Source organism: Solanum verrucosum, unplaced genomic scaffold, assembly GCF_900185275.1.
Source record: "Solanum verrucosum unplaced genomic scaffold, falcon-dt-bn FXZP01000228.1, whole genome shotgun sequence".
NCBI lineage: Eukaryota > Viridiplantae > Streptophyta > Magnoliopsida > Solanales > Solanaceae > Solanum > Solanum verrucosum.
In genome coordinates, this window is record NW_026020210.1 from 3142199 (window position 1) to 3168831 (window position 26633).

At 38.6% G+C, this 26633-nt stretch overlaps 1 pseudogene; it reads right to left on the reverse strand.

The window, feature by feature from the left end:
* Positions 1-1211: 1211 nt before the first annotated feature.
* The window catches only part of LOC125830377 (uncharacterized), a 31647-nt pseudogene continuing 6225 nt past the window's right edge, over positions 1212-26633 (reverse strand).

Genomic DNA, 26633 nt, shown 5'->3' on the forward strand with positions numbered 1-26633 from the left:
AAATATTTGATAACCTCATGAGTTGACAAAATAGAGTTAAAATCACCAATTATTATCCAAGGACCACTGATTTTGTTACTGATGGTAGCCCTTCTTCCTCGGTATGGTGTTGGGTGAATTGTCAATTGTCAAGGACTAAAGAGTTCACAACTGAGTGTTACTTCCCATTTTTCAATTACAGGACTTGTGTTCGATTTCTTGATTTCCACTGGTTATGAGGCATGGATAGATCATAGATATATATATAGTTTCTACAAGCTTATACCACTCCAATTACGTCTCTCAGGAAGTGTCCAAATACCAAAAGGAAATGCAGGATATAATAGAATTAATTTAGAAAATGAATAAATGTTGACTCAGTGTTGTACTAGCAGGAAATTGATGCAAAGGTCTACTGAGAGGTACACTATTCTGATGAGGAGGACTGTTTGTCGACATCCGAGGTAACTCCACCTCCATGCCCAGAAGATACCCCTCTACTGATCCTTCACTTACCACAGATACCCCTAATTCTCAATCTGCCCACACGAGTGCCAAGGACTAGCCACCACCGACCACTCTGCCTCAAAACCTTAAGTCCTATCCAAAAACCCCTGATGGAATGTGACTACTCGAGTTAGTCCCTTGGATTATAGAGTAGTAATCTGAAACCGTCTTTTGAAGTTAGTGAAGACTGATGGAAATGCCACACATGTGAGGTCGTGGTTCTTACTCCCTTGAGCAAGAAGGTTTACCACAGTAAATCTCATGTTATCTATTTGACAGTTTTAGTCATTCTGAAGGAACCAGGTTCTTAAGTCGAGTAGTTTGTACTAGTTTGTTTCATACAGTGAAATGAACATTCCTATAACATCATTTTTGTAATAGAACAACAAAAGACATATTTATGAAATTAACAGACAATACATACAAATTAAAGCACGTCCGGATGTGCACACAATATTAGTAACCTAGGCAGGACATGGAAATTAAATAGTCCCAAACCATCAGCAGATGACACAATGATTGTAGGTACTAGTCCCAAGAGATTAAACGCTGATGGTTTTTCTTCACGAATAACGTACATGAGTTAAAATTCTGTTCTATTTTATTCAGGAAATGCAGGAAAGAACAATTATTGCTGAAGCTGGGGCAATGATATGATAGGTAATAAATCATACTTCTTCTAAACACACTAATAAACTCTATTTGCTGAATTTCCACTCTTCGGTTTAAGCTTGTTATTTCCATTTTAACATGAAATTATTCACTTGGTCAAATACAAATGTGGATTTCAACCAGAGATACCACATGGAGGCTGCCATCCCCTCCTCAGGTGTCCCAGTACAACTGATGACTTCTTTTAAGTTACGATGCCACTTGGTATCAAATGGACATTCTTTACCACAATTTTACTTTTGTGTACACCCTTTTAGTGTAGACATCACCTGCATTTAAACAAAAACATAAGACAGAGAATACAAGAGACGTTTTTTGAAAGGATTTCCAGGTAAAGCAAGAAATTACCTGGAGTGCTTTGCTATTTATGCATGGAAGTATAGACATGATCTTGGGACGATTGATCAATAACGGTCCAATGATCGATTCAATATGCAGTATGGGTGCGATAATGCATATCTCGACTTTGTGACTTGGTGGAATAACAGTTTCTCTTGGATTTTCATAGATAAGGATGCTGTTGGTCTGCAAGAATATTGTCAATGGCATAGTTTAAACCAAATTCAACAAGTAATGCATAAATCAATGACATAAGCACAAAAATAATGTAAAGAATTTGTTTTTCCTGGCGGCAAAATATTATTAATATCAAACCTTTAGAATAGTTGAACTTCTGAACAAAGTGATGAAGGTTCGTGTACCAACTGTTGTCCACATTTCCAAAGTTTGTGCTCGGCAAGAAGAAATTAAGTCGGGCTCTTTTTAGGGAAGAAGTATCCATATATGAGAAGGGCATTTTACTGCCGTAAAAATCAAATTCCAATAAATTTGGAACTTGAATCGTGACTTTTTCCAGACTGTTCAAATCTGATATGGTGAATTTCTTGAGTTTTTCAATCTGAATCTCTATATTTTTCAGCTTATAGCATGATGTTAGATCCAATTGTGAAATGTTTGGGAACTTATAGGATACATCTCAAAATTGTTGGTCCGTGATGCTGGCACCAGTGAGCTCGAGTGTTTGTAAAGTATTGTAACCATCCAAAATAGAAATTTCATGAGGAAGAAGATTGTCCTGTTCAGTACGTTCTGTATATCTAAAGCATTGAAGATATGGAGCTTGGACTATCACACTATGGAGTTTGCAATAACTAGCATCGAAATTGTTAGAAAATTAAGATTTGTATAGAAACTTCTAGATTGGAGATATTTTGTATTAGATATGTTAGAAAAGTAAGATTTGTCTAGAAACTCCTAGGTTGGAGATATTTTGTATTAGATATGTTAGAAAAGTAAGAATTGTCTAGAAACTCCTAGGCTGGAGATATTTTGTAGTAGATATGTTAATCTTGATTTAAAATGAGTGGTGATTAGTGAGCCACATAGGTACATAGTTTGGTGTGAGATATTTTGTTTATTATGTGGTTGTAATTCTCACACTTTATCTATAAATACACCATATGTAATGAAACATCTAGTGAAAAAAATTGAACTCAAGAAAACTTAAGCCTTCTTCTTCACTTTCAGATTTTTTGTAGCAATATACAGTTGCTATTTCCTACTGTTTACACCTTGTAGACCTGAAGTTCTTCTTCCTTTTCGTTGTAACATGGTATCAGAGCCTATTTCCTAAGGGATCCGAATCAAATTTTGTTTGTTTCACTCATCTACTTTCTGTTCTTTCTTGAATTTGCTTGCTGAAAAAAAATCATGGCACCTGAAAATCAACCAACTAAAGGTCCTCTGACTTTTACCTGAGAGAACTATCACATATGGGCCATCAAAATAAAGGCTTATCTAAAGGCTCTAAACTTATGGGAAGTTGTTGAGCTTGGAGAACCTGTTGTCCAGCCATTGAGAGTTAATGCAACTCTCAATGAAATTAAGAAGTATGATGAGTTGGTGACTAGATCCCCACGAGCTCTCACCTGCATGCATTCAAGTCTTACGGACGTGATGTTTACGAGGATTATGACTTGTGAAGCAGCCAAAGAGGCTTGGGATAAGTTAAAGGAGGAATTTGAAGGCAACAGTAGAGTAAAGTCTATTAGACTCTTAGCATTGAAGAGAGAGTTTGAGCTTTTGAAGATGAAAGACTCAGATAGTGTGAAAGAATACTCTTCAAAGCTGATGGAGATTGTGAACCAGATAAGAATACTTGGTGAAACCTTTCCAGATCAGAAAGTTGTAGAGAAGATCTTGGTCAGCCTTCCAGACAAGTTTGAATAAAAAATCTTAGCTATTGAAGAGTCTTGTGACTTGACTACTCTTACAATAGCCGAACTAATCTCCAAATTACAAGTCCAAGAGCAACGGGTCATTATGAGAAGTGAAGGGATAGTAGAAGATGCCTTTCAAGCAAGGCATAAATTCAAACATCAAAAGGAAAGCAGAAAAGTTTGGTTGGATAAATCTAGAGAGGTAAAATCTGGTGGAAACCAATGTGATTTGTCGATAAAAGGAAAATTTCCACCTTGTGGCATTTGTAAGAAGTCAAGCCACTTAGAGAAGAATTGTTGGCAGAATTCAAAGAGGTCTCCAATTCAATGTAGATATTGTAAGAAGTATGGTCACATTGAGAAGTATTGTAGGCAAAAGCAAAATCACAGTGGCCAGTCTTTCCATCGAGTGAATTTCGCAGATGATCACCAAGTTGGAAAATCAGAGGAGGAGGTTTTCATAGCCTCGCACACATCATATTGACACCCAATTTTGACCCTCCCCGATAGGAATTAATTCACGAGTTTCTCAATTTTCAAGCGATTTAGAATAATTAGTTTTATAAAATTCAATTATTTCTCGAGGTTACTTTAAGTAAGTCTAGTCGAATTTTATAGTATTTTATAATTATATGTATAATTAGTGTTTCTTAAATATTCGAAAATCATCTCAAAAAGATTTTAATTTTAGTAAGTATATTAAATTAGTTTAGTTTAAATTATGGCTATAATTTTGAATTATTTAGTTTATAATTAAATTAACTATTTTATTTCGTTAAGATTAAGAAGCTCATAAATTAATTATATTATTTCGTCTTATTTTTTTCATCAACTGAGTTTGCCAATTTAATTCAATTTAGCTAGAGTTTCGACTTAAAAATTGGTTACAATTGTAATTCAATTACAAATATAGTCATTCCCTATTTTGGACTCAATTCTTTAAGACCCAATACCCATCAAATGCATAGAAATACAACAATACCAAAATGTTAGCCCAACAACTCTCAGCCCATTCGTTATCTCATCCTCAGCCCAAAAGCCCACCAAACACGTTCCAAAACAACTCAACAGCAATACCATACAACAACAAATAGATACATGTACAACAGTAGCCGAATGACCCCACTCCTGCGTTTTTCTCTTCTTCTCCACGAGAACCAAATGTGAAACCCAGCCAGAATTGACCCGCCCCATTTTCTTTTCTTTCCAACGTTAACAAAGAAGACCCAGACGCGGCAGTCCAAAACGTCAAAGCAGCAGCAGTCGAACGGCGAAATTCACGAAAAAAGCAAGTGTCTGCCCTCACCAACCCGTTCCAGTCTTGCCAGCCGCGTCCAATCGCCCTTGTGGCTACGAGATGGCGACACGTCAAGCACAGGGAGATCGGGATGAATCAAAGCCGTCCACGCTGCTCCTCGTCCAGATTTTATGGGACTTTGGACGAAATCTCATACAAAACCCAGCTGTTCTCTGGTCCTGGTGAAGATTTTGATTTTGGGAATTTATGGAGAATTTTGATTCTACCTTTATTCTCACTTGATTTTTCATCCCTCAACACCCAAACGAACCCCAATTTTTCCCATCTATATAAAGCCATTTTAGTTCACTGTAAGTGGTTGGAAAAAAAATGTTCAGGGGAAATACAGAGCAAAGGATTAAGAAAAGGTAGTAACACACTTGAAATATGCTCCTGAATAGAGAACTGCTCACATTTTGTCCAGGTCTCTCGTTTCGCTGTTCGTGGTCAAGTTTTGTGGTAGAAGTTGTGTCCCTCTGCTTAAGTTTCTCGTCTCCGTTCGCTGCCCGAAAAAGGTAACCTCTTCTCTGCTGACTTTTCTTTTTATCTCTTTCCTTGTTATGTTTTGTTAGCGTTGGAAAATCGCTGAGCTGGGTTTGTTTTCGTGGATTAGTCGTAATATCATTTCAAGGATCTACTAAATTTTATCGATATCAGGCGTGCTGTGTTTGAGTTGTTACTGTTTTACGTTGTTATTCATGTAAGTTTAAATTCTCAAATAAGCTAATATTGTTAATATATATGATATAGTCACATGTTGGTTCTAACCATGTAGTTTTATCTATTTCTTCAATGTCTTCTTCGTCTTGTTGCCTAATATGACGTGTTTTCATCAAGTTTTGCCACAATCAGATGTTTAGTCGAAAATATCACATTTTAACTCGAGTTGGTGACATTCTCTCTATAGTATCAGTGATCTCCATTATTGACATTCGCTCCATACTCTTCTACTTACTGCTTCAGACCAGTTTAAATCTTTGCATTGACCTTGATTTATTATGCTTTTATCTGTAGATGTGTTTATTTTATACTTTGGGTTAACTGATATATTTTGAAACTTGACTTAATCTCTTTTTTCTCGCGAAAAACAAAAAAAAAATCACTTAAGAGTAGGGTAGCATTATTAGCCAAGTTACTGTAGGTTGATTTCTTTAGCTTGTTTGTTTGCATTTTAAATGATTATCGTGCAAGTTCGACTCATGTCTTCATCTTTGATATTGTGTTTCCTTCTGCTAGTCACCTTGTGTTAGTATATTTTTTATAAGTTAAAAAAGTCTTGTTGCACCGGTGTGTAGCTATGTGGTTGATGTCTTGGCTTGTGATTTTTGTCATATTCAAAATGAATTGTTCATTGCTGTAGTATGCAATACTTGAAGTTGCAACATGTTGATTCAATTTTATTTGACTTCCTTTCATTAAATTAATGGATGGCTACTTACATTCTGTCTCATTTGTATGCATGTGAAATATGCCCGAGTCCTTTGTGGACCTCCTCCTTGCATCTCGAAATAGGCCAATGAGGTTCGATTCTCTTTTATCGAGTCAAGCGGATCAATAAATCGAAGAATAGATTTCCTAAAGTCGATGTACAGGTGTTCGAAGCAGATTAAAAGGTCGGATATCCATAATATACAACGATATACATCAGTTGTATACGTTATACATTGCATCAAAAATGGGCTAAAAAGCCCCAAAATTCAGCTTGTATTTTGTTATTTTTTGGGCCTAAGCCCTATTATTGTAATTATTATTATTTTTTAGTCGTTAGAACAGGTATAAGGAGACTAAAATTGGGCTAAGGCCCAAAGAAAAGCAAATTTCAAAGATTAGTTTAGGACATGTACTAAATATTGGGTCTTTAGTCCCAAAACAAAAATTAGGCCCAAGTATTGGTCCAGGTGGACAGAAAAACCAAACTTGGGCCCAAATCTCTTTCCCTCCTTTCTTTATTGTGTTTGTTTACTTGTTAATACCTGCTATTAATCTTAAGTTTATCAAGATTCAATTTTCCAACAGATAGTCATTCTGAACTAATCTTCTAAAAATTAACTAATTAAATACTCACTTCCTATAATATTGAAATATAATCTATCAAAGTATTTAACTTAGATAATATCGCAATACTTCTCCTTTTCCTCTTTTAAAATGGTCTTAACTATAAAATAGTTCAATTTTGCAATTCAAGTTAAGTTAATTTATTTTTGCCAAATAGTTAATTGCCGGATAACCAAATTAGCGGGTGCTCTAGATGCTTTAAAACCCTTCCTAGAACACTAATAAGAACCCCGGACCCCCTTTAAGTTTTCATTAAATTTCTGTTTTAGTCTTTTGAAAACAATAGTTTTTTTTAATTTTACTTTAAAAATTAAGTGGCGACTCTTAAATCAGTCTGAATATATTTAAATAAAACAGAATGATGACTCTGCTGGGGACTTGAATGGTTCTAACCTTAATATTAATTTATTTTGCTACGTGTTTTAATTGTCTACTTGTTTTATTTATAGTATTTATTGAATTGTGACATTCATGGCATCCGATTCCGCCAAATGACAAATAGATTGCATTAGGAAATAAGGTGGTTACGTGGCTTACCATGACTGTCCTTCAGAAAAAACACAAGTTGAATTCTTTGGAAGTGATAAAAGAAGAGTTGGCTTGTGGTCATCCAACGTCGTTTATTAATCTTCACCCCGTTGTTTGTCCGACTCAGGTAACCGTCATTTCTAAACCAATTCTAGTCAACATAGAGTAGAGCAAAACCAAATTCAAAGCTAAGCATTAGCCTAAAACGGCTTAATACCCAAGACGTATTAAGTCTATTAGTAAAACCGTCAAAAATCATATCTAAGGTCCACGACCTAACGACGTATCATATCATTTGACATTTGAAAGACGTATGTGTGGAAACCTAATTGTTATCTATTTGGGGGGATCTTAACCGGGTTTTATTTTACAGGTATGAATCGATTTCATAAATTCGACATGGTATTGGAAGCCCCAGTTCTGCTCAAGATGTGGTACAACGACCTCAATACGTTTCACAAAAAGGGACCTCAAACATAACTCATTAATATAGTTGGGTGGCCCGAGCTGATTGAAGTCCTCATGGGTTATTGGAACAACGAGGGAATGGTGTTTCGATTTGGATCCATGGAAATCATAGTTGAGGAAATTTGGGACGGAATAGACACAGTTGGTATAGGGCTCGAAAGATGAGTGAGAAAACAACAAAACATCTTAATCCCTAACAAGCCTACTCTCGAGGATATTGTAAATTGGCTCGGATTAAGAAAGGATTACGCCTTCTAGGCCGATGGTTCTAGCATTTCTTTTATGGATCTCTATGTTAGATTCAGGAATGCAAGCTTTTATGTGAATTACAACCAAGAGTTCAGGGTTACATTCAGAGAATGGAACGGGATCAGATCTTTGGCATTCACTATCGCGCTATTAGGTACTATGGTTTTTCCCCAAGGCCCGAGCCTTAACATCAACACCTGGGTAATAATGCTTGCATACACTCTCTTCCACGGGCATCTAAACCAATGGCAAGTGAAGTATTATACCATCGCTCCTGTCATCCTGTCCGACATGTACTGTGCTTTGGGAAGATGTAAGGAAGGACATCGCTACTTTCAGGGCTGTAATCTCCTCCTCCAATGGTGGATAATGAGCCACTTAGCGAAGGGACACATGACTCAACAACTACACACCCTTGTTGATAATAATGCTCTTAAAAGTTTGAATGATATATTGTTTTGGACAGATTTAGAAAATAGGAAGGCTAGAGGAAGATAGGCTCAGATTTTCTCCGAGTTAAGAGAAAAAGATATTCGGTGGATGTTCGACCGTTTCATCTCAAAATATGCCATAGTATGGGGCAACATGCAACTTGTGCTTCCTCTACCAGGTATTCGAGATATCCGCCTGTATGCACCAATCCGGGTCTTGAGGAAATTCGGAAGAAGACAAACTACACCCCCAAATGCATACTATCGTATCTATGTGTTCGGCATCGGGGACGACAGAGTGCATGAGGCTTCAGAGATGCTAACAGAATGGAAAAAGGTTGTGCGAATGAATAAAGACACCATTGCCGCAGACCGATTTAATGCTGGGTACGATGAAACCTACAAAGCTTGGTTGAAAGGCAATATACAAGGTATCTCCTTCCCAGTTGCGAACATTTACCGCAGTGTGGAAGACAAAGAGTCCAAAACTTTGATAGAATTAAGAGAGGTTTAAAGAGAAGATCAGGAAATGCACAATGAATTTCTTCGAAAGCAAGAGGAGGATAAATACGCTCTCGAGAGTGTAACTCGAGAATTAGAAAGCTTGAGAAGCGATTTGGGAGAGCTCAACTTATGGATTGGAAATAAGAGAAGTGGAATGTGTTTCGAAGACTGGAAATAGAAAGCAAATTCCTGCTTGTTCAAAAAATAAGTCCCCATTATTCAGGTTAACATGTCCTCAAACAATGCAACTCTTATGTGTTTATATGCCCTTTATGTGATATTTTGCATTATTTGTCCTGAATCAAAACTAACAGATTTGCCTTTGAGTTGTTTTCTTTTACAGGTAGTTATGACTGATCTGTGTTGATAAGCTGACTGAACATCCCTATTTTACAAGATCAAAAGGGCCTACAGATTCCTTCCCCAGTCAAAGTTCTCAGAAGGGCAAGTCAACAATGGGCGATAACGTTGAGGATACCGGCTTAACATATGTTGTTGTGACTCAGCCTGTCATCGCCGATCAGAACGAGTTACTTATGCAGTTGATGCAACAGATCGCTGAGATGCGGGTCTAAATGTAGAGAAGACAAGATTTGCCTAATCCAGCATTTACTTTCAATTCTTCAGCAGATGGAAGGCCTCCACTTCACTTTCCTCCTTCAAGTGCGGAACAGGCTCAAAACCCACCCTCCAATCCTACTCATAACCCCTCAATCATCAGCCTAACCACCCAAAATCCCCATAATGCCTCCGCCTCTTATCAGACACCGCCCCCTCCTCAAATACCAACCTCCAAGTGCCACTTTCTCCCCAAAACGCCAACCTCCAAACTGGTCCACCCCCTCAACACCAAAATGTTAACAACCCGCAAACTTCCCTCTTCACCAAAATCAGTATACCAGCCCCCAGACTTTCCCCCAAAACTATCACGCCCCTCAAAATGCCTAGAATTCCTCCATTGCTCCACCCTACCTCAAAAAGCCACTTTCCAAATCCCGATCCCCAATGATCATGATGCCAATGGTTCTGAGCTCGACCACTATGAGAAGCGAGAGAGAGAGAGTGGAGGTCAAAGGAAGAGGCTGCCAAACTGAATATGAAGGAAGATATCTGAAAGGCCATGAGAGAGTTGCAGTGTATTCCTGAAGTCGCCGGTTTGAGTTATGAGGACTTATGCATTCATTCGAATTTGGACCTCTCAGAAGGATTCAAGGTGCCAAAATTTGACCTTTTTGGAGGAATAGGGAACCCATTAGCGCACCTGAGGGCCTACTGTGACCAGCTTGTGGGAATTGGAAGAGAGTAAGCTTTACTGATGCAGCTTTTTAGCCGAAGTCTAAGTGGACAGGCTCTGGAATGGTTTACATCTTATGAAACAAGACAGTGGCCTAGATGAAATGCTCTGGCTAAGGATTTTATCGAACGATTCGCATACAATGAGAAGATCGTTCTTGATCGTTATTCTTTAGAAAAAATGAAGCAGAAATCAAATGACAGTTACAGAGAATTTGCATACATATGGAGAAAGGAAGCAGTTAGAGTTCAACCTCCTATGTCTTAAGAGGAAATTATCGAAGTATTTGTGCGGGCTCAAGATCCCAAATATTATAATAGAATCATGTTGCTCGTTGGAGCAAAGTTTGCTGAGATAGTCAAAGTAGGTGAGACTATCGAAGATGGATTAAGAACCGGGAAGATTGCCCGTGTAGCTACCTCGCTCGGATCCTCGGGTTTGTTGAAGAAGAAAAGAAAAGATGTATTTTCTATCTCTCATGAGGAGAATAAGACCCCAAGGAAATCCTCATCATACCAAGGTCGTTCTCAACCTTTACAGAGTTTATACCCGTCTTGTAGTGTACAAACTGATTACCAAAATCCCCATCCCCCCAGTTATCAAAATACTCCCCCTCCTATCTACCAAACTCCCCCTCCAGTTTATCAGACTCTGTCTCATCACTATCGAAATGCCGTTCCCAACTGTGATAATGTTCAGACAAATTATCAAACACCTCCCCCAATGTACCAAACCCTAGCTCTACAATACCAAAACAATCCATCTACCTACCAAGCTCCACAACCAAATTACCCGATAAATTCATATCCCAGATATCAAGCCCCCCGTCCAAACGCTCCAAATTATCGCTAATAACCTCCCCCTCAACAAGGCAATTATGATCCCCTCCCGCCCTAGATTTGAGAAGAAGCCTGCTAGAAATTTCACATCGCTCATCGAAAGCCGAACAAAGCTATTCGAGCGATTAACCGCGGCAGGATATATTCATCTAGTGGGGCCCAAGCCAGTTGACACTAGCTCAAAGTTTTACAGACCTGACCAGAGGTGCACATATTACTCCAACGGTATTGGACCTGATACCAAGGACTATAACAACCTGAAGCATAAGATCCAAGACCTGATTGACCAGAACGTGGTCTCTCTTCAGACGGTTGCGCCCAATGTCAATAATAATCCTTTGCCAAATCATGGAGGCGTCACTATCAATATGATAGAGACAGATGATGATTGGTGTGTGACAAATGCAATAGTTCTGATTGCTCCTGATGAACTGGAAAGGGCTGTAGACTCGTTGAGCATTAGAGAGAAGAAATAGTTTGTGATTCTGACACTCAAAAAGGTTGTTGCCTTGGTGCCAAGAGAAACTCTTGCCCAACCAAAGTTTGTGATTGAAACAACTGCCACTCAACGCATGACCAGATCCGGTAGATGTTTCACACCGAAAGAGTTGGCTCAAGGAGGGCAGAAGAAGGACCAAGCAAAAAGGCTAATCAGTGAAGCCGAGGACGAGGAGTTCTGGAGAAAAATGCAGCCAAAAAATTATTCGATTGTGAAACATCTGGAGAAGACGCCGACTCAGATTTCGGTATGGGCCTTGTTGATGAGTTCACAAATGCATAGGTAGGCTCTGATGAGAGCTTTGGATGATACTTATGTGCCTGTGGGTACTAACAATGACAATCTAGCAACCATGATAAACCGGTCATTTGAGGACTTGAGGACACCAAATCAATTTTTACGACGAAGAGCTGCCCTTTGAAGGCAGGATTCATAACAAATCTTTGCACGTCACCATCAAATGCCAGGACAAAATTATAAATCGTGTTTTGGTTGACGATGGGTCCAGTTTCAACATCTGCCCGCTTTCGACTCTCAAGTAGCTAAAATTTGACTTAAGAAAGGTTCAACAAAACCAAGTCAATGTGAGAGCTTTCGATGTAGTGCAAAGAGACATGATAGGGGCAGTAAACTTTGATATTCAGATGGGTCTTGCAGAATTCAGTGTGGAGTTTCAGGTGTTGGATATCAACACTAGTTACAACCTGCTGGGAAGACCATTTATCCACAGGGCTGGGTCTGTGCCCTCTACTCTTCACCAACTGATGAAATTTATGTGGAAGGACCAGGAATTGGTCATTCATGGTGAAGGGAGCCATTTCGACAGGTTTGCGCCGATCAATGATGATGTCTCTCGAGGTTGTGATTTCTACACGGTGGAGCTGGTAAATGCCACGGTGATGGATTGGCTCCACAACCTCCTATGCCTTCCATGTACAAGATGATCGCTATTGTTATGCTTCGGAGCGGTTTCGAACCAAGTGTCGGATTGGGGAAGCATTTTTAAGGAATTGTCGAGCCTATCCAAATCCCCTTCAAAGGAGCAAAGTTTGGTTTGGGATATGTCCCAACAGATGACGAATCAGAGATAAAGAACAAGAGTGTTGATCAAGCATTGGCCAAGCCAATTCCTCATCTGTACTAGTCATTCCTGGTGTGAGAAAATGTCAACGATGGTGATCTCGAGGAAGGTGATGATGAGTGCGAGGAATACGAAGAATAAATTGAGGTACCTGAACATGTTGCTGAAGAGTTTCGACAATTTGAGAATCAATACAAGCTAAATCTTGAAGAAATTGAGACAGTGAATCTCGAAGATGAGAAATGTGTCAAAGAAGTCATAATCAGTGTCCACTTGACCGAAGCTCAAAGAAAGGACTTGGTATGTTTGCTTATAGAATACATTGATGTATTTGCCTGGTCTTACAAAGATTTGTCGGGGCTGAGTACAAATATGGTGTTCCACAAGTTACCGATTAATCTAGATTTTAGTCTAGTAAAACAAAAGACTCGGAAGTTCAAGCCTGAGTTGAGTTTAAGATCAAATAGGGGATTACCAGACAGATCGAGTCTCAAGTAGTGGAAGTGATGTAATATATGACTTGGTTAGCCAACATTGTTTCGATTGCCAAGAAAGACGAAAAAATTAGAATTTGTGTTGACTATAGAGATCTCAACAAAGCTAGCCCGAAAGATAATTTTCCATTGCCAAACATCCATATTCTCATTGCTAACTATGCTAAACATAAAATGCAGTCGTTTGTGGATTGTTATGCGGGTTATCACCAGATCCTGATGGATGAAGAAGATGCAGAAAAGACAGTTTTTATCACGCGATGGGTGTATATCATTACCGGGTGATACCTTTTGGTCTCAAGAACGCGGGCGCTACTTATATGAGGGCTATGGCAACCATCTTTCATGATATGATTCATAAAGACATCGAGATGTATGTAGATGATGTCATAATCAAATCTCGCGAGAGTTCAGATCATTTGACTCATCGAATGAAGTTCTTTGATCGCCTACGTCAATACAATTTGAAGCTAAATCCCGCTAAATGTGCTTTTGGAGTGCCATCTGGAAAGTTGTTGGGATTCATAGTTAGCAGAAGAGGCATTGAAGTTGATCCTTCCAAGAGCAAAGTGATTCAGGAATTACCTCCTCCGAAGACCAAGAAAGAGGTGATGAGTTTTCTGGGAAGGTTGAATTACATCAGTCGATTTATAGCTTAGTCCACCGTGGAGTGTGAGCCAATCTTCAAGTTGTTGAAAAAAGATGTTTTTACCAAGTGGACCGGAGAATGTCAAACTGTTTTTGATGTCATCAAGAACTATTTGTCCAATCCACCGGTATTGGTTCTTTCACGGGAGGGAAGTCCACTGTTGCTATATTTGTCTGTCTCGGATAATGCATTTGGATGCGTGCTTGGTCAACATGATGAAACTGGAAGAATGAGCGAGTCATTTATTACTTGAGCAAGAAATTCACTCCATATGAGGCCCGTTACACTCTTTTGGAGAGGACATGTTGTGCTTTGACCTGGATTGCTCAGAAGTTGAGACATTATCTGTCTTCTTATACCACATACCTTATCTCCATAATGTACCCGTTGAAGTATATTTTCTAGAAAGCAATGCCGATCGGGAAGTTAGCTAAGTGGCAAATGCTTTTGAGTGAGTTTGACATTGTGTATGTGACATAAAGGGCAATAAAAGCACAGGACTTGGTTGATCATCTTGTAGAGAATCCAGTCGATGAAGAGTATGAACCACTCAAGACTTATTTTCCCGATTAAGAGGTTGCATTTGTGGGTGAAGATATTTCTGAAACATACCCTAGTTGGAGAGTGTTCTTTGATGGAGTGGCAAATTACCAAGGGAAAGGTATCGGAGCGGTTTTAGTGTCAATATCTGGTCAACACTACCCTATTACGGCTAAACTTCGATTTGATTACACGAACAACATGGCTGAATATGAAGCTTGTATCCTTGGTCTGAAAATAGCCATTGACATGAATGTTCATGAGTTGCTGGTCATTAGAGATTCAGATTTGCTAATTCACCAGGTCCAAGGAGAATGTGGCTATGAAGAACCCAAAGATCACGTCGTATGTGCAGTATATACAGAAGTAGTGCAAGAAATTTTGTAAGATTGAATTCAGGCACACTCCCAGGACACAGAATGTGTTGGCCGATGCTCTTGCCACCATCGCATCAATGATTAAACATTCAGATACAAGTTATATTGATCTAGTGGATATAGAGGTAAAAGAACAGTTTGTCCATTGTTCACATGTTGAAGCGGAACCAGGTGGTTTGCCTTGGTATTTTGACATCAAGAAGTATTTAGAGATTGGGACTTATCCTTAGAATGCAACGTTCAACCAGAAGAAGTCGATACACCGTATGACCCTCAATTTCTTTGTAAGTGGGGAAATCCTTTATAAGAGGACTCCAGATTTAGGTCTTCTCAGATGCGTTGATGCTAGTGAAGTTGCAAAACTTCTGGAACAAATACACGCTAGAGTTTGTGGTACTCATATGAATGGGTTCACTTTGGCTAGGAAGATCCTCCGGGCCGGTTATTTTTGGATGACTATGGAACATGATTGTTTCAAGTTTGTACAGAAATGTCACAAATGTCAAGTGCATGGTGATTTGATTCGAGTCCCACCTCACGAACTCAATGTTATGAGTTCACCTTGGCCATTTGATTGGTCCAATAGAGTCAGTCGCCTCCAACGGACACAAATTCATTTTGGTGGCCATTGACTACTTTACCAAGTGGCTAGAATAAACTTCGTACAAGTCAGTAACCAAGAAAGTTGTAGCTGACTTCGTTTGCAACCATTTGATATGTAGGTTTGGTGTACCGGAATCCATAATTACTAATAATGGAGCGAATCTCAACAATCACTTGATGAGAGAAATATGTGAACAATTAAAGATTACTCACCGGAACTCAACCTCCTATCGTCCCCAAATAAATGGAGTTGTAGAAGCTGTCAACAAGAACATAAAGAAGATTTTGAGGAAAATGATTGATAATCGTAAAGGTTGGCATGAGATGCTTTCGTATGCTTTGTTGGGCTACCGAACGACTGTCAAAACATCAGTTGGAGCTACTCCATATTTGCTAGTATATGGAAGAGAAGCAGTTATACCTGCCGAAGTTGAAATACCTTCGTTGAGAATCATCCAAGAAGCTGAATGAGTTTGCAAGTGGATTGATCAGTTAACAATGATTGATGAGAAGAGAATGGTGGTTGTTTGTCATGGACAACTGTATCGACAGAGCATGATTTATGTTTTCCACAAGAAAGTAAGAGCCAGAATATTTGAAATTGGTCAGTTGGTTCTCAAACGCATTTTCCTTCATGAGGATGAGTACAAAGTGAAATTTGCACCAAATTGGCAAGAACCTTACATGGTTTGTAAAGTGTTATCTGGAGCCGCCCTGGTCCTGTCGGAGATGGATGGCACCGAATGGCCAAAACCGATCAACTCAGATGATGTCAAGAGATACTATGTGTGAAGTTTCAGTTTGTATTTTATGTAATTACGTCGTTTTAAAGTTTATCCCTCTTGTAATGGATTACGTATGACATGAATTCTCAATAATGAGATACATAGGCGGCCTATGTCGGCCTCGGTCACCCCCTTTATCCCTTTTAATAGTTCATTTTATTTAACTACGCTCGACCTGAATTCTCAAAAACGAGATACGTAGGCGGCCTATGTCGGTCTCGGTCGATTTCCTTGTAAATTTCTTATTTTATTAGTCTTCGAGAGGGAAACTACGATTGACCTGATTCCTACCTCAACGAGATATGTAGGCGCCACAACGGCTCAGTCATATCTCCAACAAAGTCGAGACTGAAGCTACTTTAAGATTTGCAACTGGGACGGAATTTTTGAGAGGATCTCAAAAAATCTGTGATTTGCTCACCAACAGTTAAAGATAAGCCAATACAGTTAACTGGGATAGAAATTTTGAGGATGGCCTCAAAATTTCAACAGGGTTTATCGGCAGTTTAGAACAACTTTGAATACTTCCCAACAAGTAATCAGATAGAACTCGAAGCACCAACATCAAAGGCGTCCGCTAAAGCTCGAAGTGACATGACACTTGGCAGTGACCTTTTCCAAACATTACTTTTGAAAATCTGTTTTCCTTAAAAAAACTTTTCTTTCGTGTTCAATATTTTGCATAAAAATGTTTTGTTTTATCTATCAAGAAGTGGGAGATCGGAAAAATCAACTGGACATAGTCAGACAAGGAGCAGACAACCGAAGAAATCGACCCAGACCAGTTCATTCTTTAAACTAACAATTTTTCTGTGGATGCGGGTCTATAAGTTTATCTCAAGATAAGCATATTCCTATATTCAATGAATATGGAGAAGTCAAAAGGGTGAGAAGCTCCCCAAAATTAACAATGTTTCTGTGGATGCAGAAAATGTTTTATGCTTCTTATACCAAAGTATCGGGGATATGAGTAACATTATTTCATTCAAATACTCAGCAAGGCAAGGTCCATAATGAACACACGATTATGTTCGGAGATGGAGCAAATGGAATCCCCGAAGAGAGAAATTATATTGTTTTCCAACAACTAAAAATACTCGGAGGAAGTAATCTGCATCATATTTTTAGATATGATAATATTCCTACCCATACAGTCATCTATATCGTATTGCCAAATGAGATGATACCACTACTTCGAGGGTCATTTTTATTATTGTCAAAAGACAATGCCGCCACCATAAGATACCTAGAAGGTCACCTACATTGTTCGGTGAAACATTATCCTCGTTCGGTATCGGGAGGCATCATCACTATCTTCATGCGTAGCAGGAGGAAGAACTCATGCATAGCAAGAGAAAAATTCATGCATAACAAGATGAAGATTCATGCATAGAAAGATGAAGAACTCATGCATAGCAAGAGAAAGAGGCATGCATCACAAGAGGAAGATTCATGCATAGCAAGAGGAAGATTCATGCATAGAAAGAGGAAGAACTCATGCATAGCAAGAGAAAGAGTCATGCATCGCAAGAGAAAGATTTATGCATAGCAAGTGGAAGATTCATGCATAGAGAAAGGAAGAAGTCATGCATAGCAAGGGAAAAATTTTATGCATCACTGGAAAAGATTCATGCATCGCTAGAAAAGATTCATGCACCGCTGGAAATGATTCATGCATTGTAGGAGAAAGGGTCATGCATCGCGGGAAAGAAGTCATGCATTGCGGAAAAAAGATTTATACATAGCAAGAGAAAAAATTCATGCATTGCAAGAGAAGTCATGCATCGCGGAAAACAGATTTATGCATAGCAAGAGAAGGAAATCATGAATCACAAGAAAAAATAAAAATTCATGCATCGCGAAGAAAACACATGCATCGCAGAAAGGACACCATCAACTACAGTTTTCAAAGTAACATCACATGTATTTTTCAAAGAAGCATTATCTTCATACATCGCGGGAGAAGTCATGCAATACAAGAAAATCAACATCAGCTACATCATTTTTCATTTACAAGAACAACATCAAAAGAACCATCAACAATGAAATCAAGAGAACTATCAATATATTACATACACCTATTTTATTACTTCAACAACAAATGAAGAATACATTAAAGATTATATTGCAAACATGAAATACAAGCTTATTTGCTCTACGTCAAATTGGGGGAAACTGATGTCAAATGTTCAAGGAGAGTAATTAAGTGTCAATACGGTAAAAGACATTATCTCTCCATTTGAATTGCATTTTTTATGCTAATGAATTTTATTTCATTTTTTGCCGAGAGCATCCGATAGGATGAGTTCTCAAAAAGAAACCACAGGTGCAGACTACATAAAAAAAGATACAGCACAGTGGAACTTTTCTTAGCAGCGAATTGGGACGTTGTCCGAATAGGAGTGTCAAACTCTTGGAACGCGAGCTAAGGAGCAACTTTAACCATAATCAAACCACACCCCTATCAGAAGGCATGTGGGTTTTTCTTTAGGTTTATTGGTTTCAATTTTGCATCCGGAGAATTTTGGTTTTCACCGGAAGCAACCTTCCAATCCGAGTGACAATGCTCTAAGAGTGTTGAAAATTATGTTCGCGTAAGTTCTTATTTATGGGTGTGAAACATGCCACATTCATGGATAAGGGGTTGCAAGCCTCCTTTTCATACTCGACTTACTTTATCGCTTTTCCAGAGCCAAATGTTATCTTAGCATAAGCGATTTCCTTTTTCAACCGATCGAGTCAAACTTACTCAACTGCATTCTGACATCCACTCTTAAATCTCATTCTCGGAGCATTCTGATCTCTTCAAAATTCGATATCGGGATAACTTTCGAATTCTTTCATAATTGTGCGTCAAATCAAGCGTATCGAACTACTAGTGGCCTGAATTCTCATATAGCCTGAAATATGTAGGAAACCCAATTTCGGGGTTCGGCCATAATTCCTAAAGTTTGTACCAAAATCCCTTTTCAGAAAAGATGAAGATGTGGTCGATCAAAATTGTATTAGTCAATTTCATTTTCCTCGAATTTCTTACATCAATCCAAGTAAAATGAGGAACAGTTGTTGACACTCAATTTTGACCCCCCCTGATAGAAATTAATTCATGAGCTTCTCAATTTTCAAGCGATTTAGAATAATTAGTTTTATAAAATTCATATATTTCTCGAGGTTACTTTAAGTAAGTCTAGTCAATTTTTATAGTGTATTATAATTATATGTATAATTAGTGTTTCTTAAATATTTGAAAATCGTCTAAAAAAGATATTAACTTTAGTAAGTACTTTATTAAATTAGTTTAGTTTAAATTATGGCTATTATTTTGAATTATTTAGTTTATAATTAAATTAACTATTTTATTTCGTTAAGATTAAGAAGATCATAAATTAATTATATTATTTCGTTTTATTTGTGTCATCAACTGAGTAAGTCACATGTTTGTTCTAACCGTGTAGTTTTATCTATTTCTTGAATGTCTTCTTCGTCTTGTTGACTAATATGACCTATTTTAATCAAGTTTTTCACAATCGGATGTTTAGTCGAAAATATCACATTTTAACTCGAGTCAGTGACATTCTCTCTGTAGTATCAGTGATCTCCATTATTGACATTCGCTTCATACTCTTCTACTTACTGCTTCAGCCCAGTTTAAATCTTTTCATTGACCTTAATTTATTATGCTTTTATCTATAGATGTGTTTATTTTATACTTTGGATTAACTGATATATTTTGAAACTTGACTTAATCTCTTTTTTCTAGAAAAAAAAAATCACTTAAGAGTAGGGTAGCATTATTAGCCAAGTTACTGTAGGTTGATTTCTTTAGCTTGTTTGTTTGCATCTTAAATGATTATCGTGCAAGTTCGACTCATGTCTTCATCTTTGATATTGTGTTTCCTTCTGCTAGTCACCTTGTGTTAATATATTTTTTATAAGTTAAAAAAGTCTTATTTGCACCGGTATGTAGCTATGTGGTTGATGTCTTGGCTTGTGATTTTTGTAATATTCAAAATGAATTGTTCATTGCTGTAGTATGCAATACTTGAAGTTGCAGCATGTTGGTTCGATTTTATTTGACTTCATTTCATTAAATTAATGGATGGCTACTTACATTCTGTCTCATTTTTATGCATGTGAAATCTGCCTAAGTCCCTTGTGGGCCAAGGAGGTTCGATTCTCTTTTATCGAGTCAACCGGATCAATAAATCGAAGAATAGATTTCCTAAAGTCGATGTACAGGTGTTCGAAGGGGATTACAAGGCCGGATATTCATAATATACAACAATATACATCAGTCGTATACGTTGTACATTGTATCGAAAATGGGTTAAATAGCCCCAAAATTCAGCTTGTATTTTGTTATTTTTTGGGCCTAAGCCCTATTATTGTAATTATTATTATTTGTTAGTCGTTAGGACAGGTACAAGGAGACAAAAATTGGGCTAAGGCCCAAAGAAAAGAAAATTTCAAAGATTAGTTTAGGACATGTACTAAATATTGGGCCTCTAGTCCCAAAACAAAAATTAGGCCCAAGTATTGGTCCAGGTGGGCAGAAAAAACAAATTTGGGCCCAAATCTCTTTCCCTCCTTTCTTTATTGTGTTTGTTTACTTGTCAATACCTACTATTAATCTTAAGTTTATCACGCTTCAATTTTCCGACAGATAGTCATTCTGAACTAATCTTCTAAAAATTAACTAATTATATAGTCACTTCCTATAATGTTGAAATATATTCTATCAAAGTATTTAACTTAGATAATATCCCAATACCTCTCTTTTTCCCCTTTTAACTTGATTTTAGTATCATTTTAGGTGTATTTTGTTATTGCTTGATATGTGGCTAAAAACCTCATTCTTGGGGTGTGATTTAGCAAATATGTGTTGATATTGTTGTTGGGTCTTGCTTGCTGATAGGTTAGATGTATTTTAATGGTGATTTCACCTAGTGGTTGTGGTTTAATTTAATGGGTTTGTAGTTGCAAATACAAAACCACTCATGTGTTTTCGGCTTTCCCGAGAGGGAGGTCGCGAAACCAAGACCACTAGACTGATGGACTAAGGAGTGGGTCTACATGAGGTTCATCCCGAGAGGGTGAACCCTAGTCCCATATCCTAACACTCAGCTCGAGAGAGTGAGTGGGGTAAGGTGTAGGCTAGTCTTCTTGCGGCAAGTGAGTGTCCGAGAGGAACCCATTTGAAACGGGGTAAGTTGCCCGAGATGGAACTTAATTCCATCTAAAGCTTAGCCTAGTCACTATTATCTTGCAAATTTCCTATCGAAAGCATGTACCCAACGATTTATCTCAACTCGTATTGCAGTCACACCCCAAGAACCTATCCCCATAGTTGATTTTCTTATTAATTTTTGTTGTTTTTACTACTTGTGACAAAACCCCCAATTGATATTTGACACTTTCGTGTCACCCCCCTTAATTTACTATGTTTTTGTTCGTTAATGTCTTTAGCTACGACTAGTTAGAGCTTAATTTTATTTTTCTATTAATTCTCAAAACTACTTCCTTGGGACACGACCCCAACCCTTGGTTGGGTTACTATATTATCGACGATCGTAGACACTCGTACTGTAGGTTAGTGTCGTTGGTCACGATAAACATCAAAATGGCGTCGCTGCCGGGGAGTGGTGTTGTTTGAGAATTTTTAGTTTAATAGAGTTTCTGTTCTTATTAGTGGTAGTTTACTAATTTAACTTTTAGCTTTGTTCCGTTGATTGTGTAAACATTTCAGAAAGCATGAGTGTTAACGGTAGTAACGAGAGCCAAGTAGGCCATCAGGATGACATTGGCAACCTCAACGATGTCCAACCTCAATGATCCACATCTCATAGGAGGTGTTTGATCCATCCGTCTACCTCCAGCAGAGGGAAATGCGGTGTTCCACATAACAAGCACCATGTTGCAACTTTTGCAACTAAAAGGACTCTTCAGTGGATTAGCTCATGAAGACCCACATGAGCATCCCCTAAACTTCGTATATGTGTGTGGACCTTTCTCGTTTAAGAACATCTCTCAGGAATCAGTTCGATTAAGACTATTCCCTTTCTTATTGATGGGGGAAGTGTGCAAGTGGCTAGCTAAGTTGCCACATAACTCGATCACTTTGTGGGAGGAGTTGGTCACCACATTTAATGTGCGATTTTTCCCTCCCTCGAAGATGGTGACTATTCAGGATAGCATCCAAAGCTTTAAGCATCTGAATGGAGAGCCTCTGCATGAAGCTTGGCTCCAGTTTAAGAAATTGGTGCTACAATGCCCAACCAATGGTCTACCTGATAATGTGCTCTTTTAATACTTCTACCGGAGTCTAGACTCGGTAAACAAAGGTGTAGCTGACCAACTCTCACCCGGAGGCTTAATGCAGCAACCATATGCAGTAGATACTCAACTTGTCAATGGGATGACAACCATCAACAGGGCGTGGTACACTCGCGAAGACCAAGTCTCACCGGTCACATTTCAGCCATCTAAGGAACAAGTTGAAAAAGATAATGAGAGAGACCAAGACATGGCCAAGATCATGACGCAGCTTGACATTTTATCCAAAAATGTCATGGGGGCTGGTGCCCGTGGTGTAAATGTTGTGGGAGTCGGGGGTGCGAAACTTGAGGAGATGAAGTTTGAATCCATGTATGACGAGGAAGTAAATTTTCTGGCTAACCAAGGCGGGGGCTATCGTTCAAACTACCTAAGGTAGGGTGGGAACCAAGGATGGGTTAGAGACAACGACTGGAAGGATCGAGATCGTGAATGAAGGGACCGTAATCCAAATTGGAAGGATGGGGAGAAGGATAAATATGTGCCTCCCCATTAGCGTCAGAAGCCCAAGGATTCAGAAGGTGGTAGGTCCGAGGATATGCTCTCGTGTATCCTAAACAAAGTAGAAGGGTCAGACAAATTTGTGAAAAGCATAAAAGAAGACATGTCTACCCTCAGTCAGACTGTCACCTCTCATTCAGTTTCGATCAAGCAGTTAGAGACTCAAATGGGTCATATCTCGTCTTATCTCAATCCGAGACAACAAGGGGGTTTGCCTAGTGATATTATGGCTAACCCCAAGAGTGAGGTCTGAATGTGGACTTACTTCGTGCCACGACGTTAACTAAGGCGATGTTTGGGAGACAACCCAAAACCCTTTAAGTATTTCCTAATTACTAGTAGAATAATAGTGTGTTGTTTGTATAGGTTAAAGTAAGAGAGGTGGTTGAATTAGTATTTGGAGGCAAGCAATGGGTCCGGTTGGAGGATCGCTGGAAAGATTGGCGAACACCATTCTTTCTGCCGTCTGACTCAAGGAATTGTCAGCTTGGATCTTATAAAACTCAGAGGTCTGAAGAAAATTAGTGGCGCATGGTCGGCGATCTCGAGAAAAATCATCGATTGGAATCCTCACATAAGTTGCAGCGCCTGTTACAGTTGGCGAATAAACTAGACACTTGGTGGTTCACCGAATGAATGGGCGAACTTGACAAACATTGTTGAATGAGCGGGAACTGGACGGTTTTTGCAAGCCACAGGTTTAAAAGTTCTATTTCATTCACTTTCTCTCCCTGCTTTGTCATATCAAACTCACACCCGCACTCTAGCATTTTATTCCTTACATTTTTAGAATATTTTAAGTGTCGGATTGTGTTCAGATTTGGATTGCATTGCCACCTATCACGCAGTACAGATCTAATTCAGCACCAAAGGTTGGTAATCGAACCCCTCAGTTGTTTTATCAAAACTTGCACTCATCTGCATAATGATAGTATAAAATCTCTGTTGAGTCTCTGAATCAATGGAATTGAGTTGGATTATAGATTCTTAATCGGTAGTAGTTGCAGAATCAGTGAAATCCCTCTAGGCTGTGTTTTTTAGTTAAATTATTTTGCTATGGGATTGCTAAAATTGTGTTAGGTCTTCGTTGAATTTGTATTGTACAAACTCGCATCGCGTTATCTGGGGTTGCAAGGTTGGATTCGAAAGAAATGGGTTGAAAAATAAACATATGGGGTAGTTTGGCGAGTCAAATTAGTCTCGCCGAACTGCTCGATAGTTCGCCTAATATCCCCCTTTCACCTTTAACTGCTTGATTGATCTGTTTCTTTCGGCGGTAAATTTGATGTCGCCAAGCACACTCGGTGACTCACCAAAAGCCTCTTTATCCGCCCTTTGTCTTGTCTACACCATTGTACCATCTATGCATCATTTTCAGTGAATTGGCTAATGGGATGCGCCAATTGACCAACTGTTTTGGTGAAGCAATTCTGCACCCATGACTCCCCTGTCCCATGTTTCAATTTTATCTAACTTTGTCTCGAAGTCTTTTACAGAAATGGCTAGACCAAAAGTTGCAGGAAGGGACATGCCATCCCGACATGTAAGAGCACAAGATTTCAAAAGAGACAAAAAGATAGCAGAACTGGCGAAAGAGATGAGAAAAAGTAAGAAAGCAAGCTCCAGTAGAAAGGTCCCCATTAATCCCACTACCCCTTCATGGAAACGTGGAGTCTACACTACTATAAATTCTTTTTTGGCAAGCCATGACATAGACAAAATGGTTGCTGCTAACATCGCTACAGAGGCTAGGGCTAATGAACACAATGAGAACCAGAATGACAATCCGGGGACCATTGTCGAATTCCAAGCTAATGTGTCAGGCAACGATACCCCGACAGATGGGGCAAGCTTGTAAACATGATCCCCTCTTTACCTCCCTCTCTATATTTCTTTATTTTCACTGTTAGATATTCATCATTTGCATTTGAGGACAAATTGTTTTTTTATTTGTAGTGGGGTGAGGCCCACCTTGTTTACTTGTTATGGATATTTGTGTGTATATTTGGGTTGTTCTGTTTTAAAATTGTTGTTATACTATTTTCTGTGGTTGTTTGGGCTTATGGCTCCTTTTACTTTTAATTGCAAAATGATTTTGACCCTTCCAAAAAATTATTATTATTTTTCAAAGATTTTTGCCACCGCTTTTGTTGAAAGTGGTTGTTCTTTTGCAAGAATTAAATCTCGGTTTCGATCAATACCGATGACTTAAATAGTGCATACAATCGAACGAATATGAATGTACGGCCACGATGAGGCCAAATAAAGTTGCATAGACAATATGTAAACTATTTGCATCTCGTTGTGATTAACCATTTATCGAATTGATTCTTTGGTAATGACCATTTCACACTGGCAAAAGTGTGTAGTCTTGTTTAACTTAAGTGTCAATGCCTTGTGTGATCAACTTAATTTGAACCATGCATGAATAAACCTAGAATTTTCCCTGTTAGTCTGATTGATTTAGAAAGGTTTGCTCTTGAAATGATCTTAGGCAACTTTAGAGTGTGAGCCAAATTTGACATATACCTCTTTTGTGACATACCCGTGAGCATTTGAAACTCTTTTGAACACCCTTTGAGCCTTACCTTTCTTTGGAAGAACCTTGATGAACCCTAGACCTTACTTGACCCACTACCTATAATCCTCTTGATTTGTGGTTTAGTAAATAGTCAACTTTAGGCCAAAAGCCTAAGTTGGGGGTGTGGTGAAAAGGAAAAAGAGAAGTCAAGAAGTGCAAGAAAAGTCCCCCTTAACTCATGGTGTTGCAAAACAACGGAAACCTTTCGATCTAAAAAAAATGTGGAATAAATACAAAAGAAATCGGGTTTCCAAGCAATCCATGGAGGTGAATAAAAAGATGACTTAGAAGCACTAGAAAAAGAATTGAAAGGGGAAAGAATGGAATGCCTTGAGAACACTGTCACGCCCCGAGCCTACACCCTGGGTGGGACCGGCACCTGGAGACCATTTCTGGCCCCAAGCGAACTTTGGCCTAGCTTTCTTAACTCAGCAGAAACCTAACTCAACAGAATATCTCAATGCAAATGCAAGGTTACAAAACAACTTAACTTATAAAATCTTGCCACAAAGGCAACTCGAATCTCAAAATAGGATATTTACATATATACATAAATGAGAGACTCAAAAACTAACTGACTGACTGTCTATGAAGCCTCTAAAATACTGAGATGGATGTTGGGACAGACCCCGCAACACCCTAATAAAATAAAACTAAGAATACAAAATAATTGAGCCCTCCAGAATGCAAGGAGGCTCACCACTGACTCTGGAATGCTCAGCTGGATCAACGACGTGCAGGATGCTGATCTGGGGTACCTGTATCTGCATCGTCATAAGATGCAGGCCAACTGGCATCAGTACATTGAATGTACGAGTATGCGAGATGGAAGGCTAAACCGCAACTTAAGCTTGAAAAAAATACAAGAGAACACTTACCTTGGCCCTGACGACTCAAGAACAACTGAACTCAATATATATAATGAAATAAGACACATGCGATATATAAAGCTTTTAAAACATTGCAACCAACTTAGTTCGTTAATGATTAGAGCAATAACAACTTAACTTTATTTATATAAAAGTAGTATAACTTTAGTGGGAGATTCTTTAACCGACAACCACCACTATGAGCCCTAGTGGTGGTACAACTTTTTACCTCACGTTGCCCAAGGACCAACCTATACCTTGCCGTGATATAGGACCTTA